Source organism: Polistes fuscatus, unplaced genomic scaffold, assembly GCF_010416935.1.
Source record: "Polistes fuscatus isolate 324 unplaced genomic scaffold, CU_Pfus_HIC Scaffold55, whole genome shotgun sequence".
Lineage (NCBI taxonomy): Eukaryota > Metazoa > Arthropoda > Insecta > Hymenoptera > Vespidae > Polistes > Polistes fuscatus.
Window position 1 is genome coordinate 4283 of NW_025113135.1, and position 4531 is coordinate 8813.

At 33.9% G+C, this 4531-nt stretch overlaps 1 pseudogene; it reads left to right on the forward strand.

The window, feature by feature from the left end:
* The first annotated feature begins 849 nt into the window (after window positions 1-849).
* On the forward strand, window positions 850-3457 carry LOC122522752 (annotated as a pseudogene).
* The last annotated feature ends 1074 nt before the right edge of the window (window positions 3458-4531 follow it).

Here is a 4531-nt window from a genome sequence, read left to right on the forward strand (position 1 = left end):
TCAAGAAAGAGAGAAATATCGGTTTCTTATCCCACTCGCATCGTATACAGAACACTCAACGATCTATGCCAAGAAAAAAAATACTCGCATCGTCTAAACAGATAGAAAGAAAGAAATATCGGTTTCTTCTCTCACTCTTACTCGCATTCATAACAGAGAGACTCGAAAATTGCCGAAGATCCTTCGTTTGTGTATTAGTACACACAAACGCTCGCACGCACACTAGCCCGCTCGCGTGTAAAAACCGACGGAGAGGCGGGACTTGTCCCCACTCTTACAATTATCTTTACCATCCTTTTTCGCTTATTTTTGCAAATACAAAGATGAACTTTAAAACATTTTTATGTATTTTTCAATTCTCTACAACTTTTGTTTGAAACTTTTTTCTATTAAATGCCTAGATTCTAAGATAAAGCCATTTTTTACCCTTTTTCTTAAGACGCCGAAATAAGATTGCAAAAAAATTAGCACCATTCGACTTAGCGTCGTCAAATTACCCTTAGATCTAAAAATCAGATTGTAGCCCAAAAAGTTCTAGTTTGGCTTGTTTTTGACTAGCTTATGTTGTCGCTGCCCAGGCGCCATCCGACCTGCTGCACGAATAGCAGTGCGCCGGAGAGGCGTTTTCTGACCGCGAAAGGTTAAACCTGGCAATAATATTGTCATCGATGAAAGTATGGTTCCATGAGAGGACGTCTGTGTTTTCGTCAATATATCCTAGGGCAAGCGACTTAAGTATGGCGTAAAATTATACAAATTGTGTTTGCCTGACTTTACACTTATAATATCGAAATTTATGCCGGGAAAAATGAAACGATCATTGAAAAATCACATTCTCATGATGTAGTAATGAAATTACTAAATAGCTTATTATTTGAGGGCCGCATAATATTTATTGATAGTTATTATACAAGTGTCCCCTTGGGTGAAGAGCCTTTAGAAAAAAATACATTTATTTGTGGTACTGTAAAAATAAAAAAAAATTTCTAGCACCGCAGGCAAAACAAAAACAAAACGTGGTGCAATATGACTTTCGAAAATCGTAGCGGCTTAAAATTTCTGAAATAGACTGACAAAAGACCAGTTTGCATGTTAACTACCTCAAAGAATCACCAGTGTAAATTTGTGCAAGAAACAAATGGCAAAGTAAACCCCGATGCTGTTTTTGATTATAATATTGCAAAAAAAGGTATTGATTTATGAGATCAACTATCGGGGTATTACAGTTGTTTACGAAAAACCATTAAATGGTACCGAAAACTAATAATACGATTAATATGCGGAACTTTCCTCGTAAATGCCTGGTATATTCATAAAAGATAGGACACTAAAAATATGAATTTGTTACAATTTAGGGAAGTTATTATTAATTACTTTTTGGCCAATAAAGAAATATACCGTCATATACCATCACATAATCATGTTCTTCAATCATGTGAGGGATCTGCAAAAGAGTCCCGTAAACGATGCAAGGAATGCTATAAAAAATTGTCCAAAAAAAAGGGCAGAGATTATGACACTAACAAAACTACAAGAGTTATGACGTATTGTGGGCATTACAAGGGTCAGCCAGCACTTTGCTTGAAATTTTTTAACAAACTAAACACAAAACAAAAAATAATGAAGTTATAAATAAAATAACATTGAATTTTTATGTTAATTTTATCGAATTTGAGTTATATTTATAATACTTAATTATTATATTTATGTTATTAACACTAGATTGCCTAAGCAAGTCATTTTGACTGCTTTTGAATTTCAATTAAAAAAATTATTATTTATAATTATTTAAATATTTACACAGCTTCTTATAATTTTGTGACTTTTTCTACAACATATAAATACGTTAATTAATCATTGTTTTTGCCCCCCTCCTTCACTTCCGGTATATATATGTGTGTTATACCTATATTGCCGAAAAGCAGTCATTTTGACTGCTTGGAAAAGACCAGTTCGGATCTTGATTGGAATAACATGATAACATACAAGTTCATGATAAATTGTCGATTTCGACATATACTTGATAAGTTGCAGTATTTCAATAACTAAAGTTATTATTATTGTTATTCGTACTTGGTATTCGAATCTTTATGCCAGGCCTGGCCACGCGCTTTGTTCCCTTTGAACACGCTGTAACGTAATTCAGATAGTAAGGAGGATCACTGAGTGTATGATCTTATACTGTAATCGATATGGCTGCGCACGTGTCGACTTTGGTCAGGCCTGCTTTACGCACTGCCAGTCGTTCTAACACGTTGTTCAGTTGATTTCTTTCGCGCCTTAAGTTCATAAAAGAAATGTCCAACAGATGAGAACTATTAGAAAAGCTAAGAGATATAGGTGAAGAGTATTCCGATATAAAATCAAATGCAACGAGATGGGAACTATCATCTGAAGATGAATCGGATCATATTCAAAGTGAGACATCTGATGCTGAAGAGAGCGATAAAGAGGCGATCACCAACGATGAAAAAGAAGATGTCATCAATGTGCCCAGGAAAAGGCGTAGGGTGCTAATTAGTTCAGATGAAGAACCTGAAAATACCTATCAGGAGACCGAAACAGCTGCAGATGTTACTGTGTGGTCGAAATTTGACGAAAGCGGTATTCCCGGAAGGCTACTATCTACGTATATTTTTAAGGGTGTGACAGGGCCAACAGGCTACGCAAGAAGAAACGTTATAGCTAATAATCTTGTCAGTGCATTCTCGTTGATAATAAATGATTATATTATTAAACATATAAAAAAAGTGCACAGAAGAAAAAGTCCGCCGAATTTTGGATTACCATTAGACAACTACACTGCCGGAAATACGTGCATTTATTGGCATTTTATATGGTCGTGGAGCCTACGAGGTAAAAAATTTAAAACTAAGTAATTTATGGTCAGTCAAGTGGGGTACTGAATTTTTCAGAAGAACTATGTCCCCAGATAAGTTCAAGGAAATTCTATGATTTATTCGTTTTGCCAAACGGACTGAAAGAAGTACACGCATCCGAACAAATAAATTTGTCTTGGTTTCGGAAATATAGGACAAGTTTATTGAAAACAATCAAGCTTGCTATCAACCAGGGCAAAACATAATAGTTGACGAACAATTATTTCCAACAAAAGCTAGATGCAAGTTTATACAATATATGCCTAATAAACCGAATAAATTTGGCATCAAATTCTGGCTTGCATCAGACGTTACTAGCAAGTACGTGTTGAATGGTTTTGCTTACTTGAGAAATAATGAACAACGACCATCGTCAATGCTTCTAAGCGAATACGTTGTCTGAAACTTGACGAACCATACACAGGCTGTGGAAGAAGTGTCACGACCGACAACTTTTTACGAGCATGTCACTAGCGACGAAATTATTGGCCAAAATAATTACATTAGTTGGAACTATTAGAGGAAATAAAAGAGAATTACCCAAAGCAGCTAAACAATCGAAGGATAACATGCCTTGATTTTCCACTTTCCTATATAGATCAGAAAATTGTGTCCTTACAATATATAAAAGCAAACCGAAGAAAAGAGTGGCTGTTCTAAGGTACAGGCATAAATTTGTTAAAATTTATAAAAGTAATAGAAAAATGTCACCAGATTCTATTCAGTTTTATAATAAAACAAAATTTGGAGTTTATATGACAGATCAAATGGCCAGAAAATATACGGTGAAAAATCTAGTTCTCGTAGATGGTCCCTTCAAATATTTTTTAACATTTTAGATTTGGCTGCAATAAATGCTAGGATCCTTTAAAAAGAAGTGACTGGAATACAAATAGAACGAAATCAGTTCCTGTTTCAATTAGCAGAACAGCTTTCCGCCGATTACACAACTAAAAGAGAGAAACATTCATCACAATAGGAAGACCCACAAGTATCAACTGCAACATCTTCAAATACGACAGATTCTACCAAACGAAAAATTTGTCGAATACGACTTTGCCACAATAACAAAACAAATAATATTTGTCAAAAATATAAAAAGTATGTTTGCGAAAGATGTACATCTAAAAAGACTTGCACTTTCATTTGCTTAAAATGTCCAGATATTTTATAAATTATTTTTTTTCGAACAGAAATACATTTTTTTTTATTGTTAATACTTATGAATAACTTGTTATATGACTGTTAGTGATATAAAATATATTAAAAATTACTATCAAAAAAATTTCTTTGTGCATTAGTTATTTTTTCACAATGCAGTCAGTTTGACTGCTTTCAGGCAATATAGGTATATACTAAACTCCCGTCTTTCTAATGTTAAACAAAAGTTATGTTTATAATACGTTATTATATATAATTGTTATTAAAAATAAATGTTTTTAATGAATAAACGTTAAATTTTCATTATTTTCTTTTTTTTAATAGCACAATCGAATGCGTACCAACGGTTGTACGCACCGCCTGATAAGACAGTCTAGTGCGGGCCACCGGTGGTACGCGCCTGCGTGAACGTGTTAAAAGAAATATTAATAGATCCGAAAAAATTTTAGACGTTTTTAGACTTTTATTTTCTGAAGAACTTGTAGAGTTGA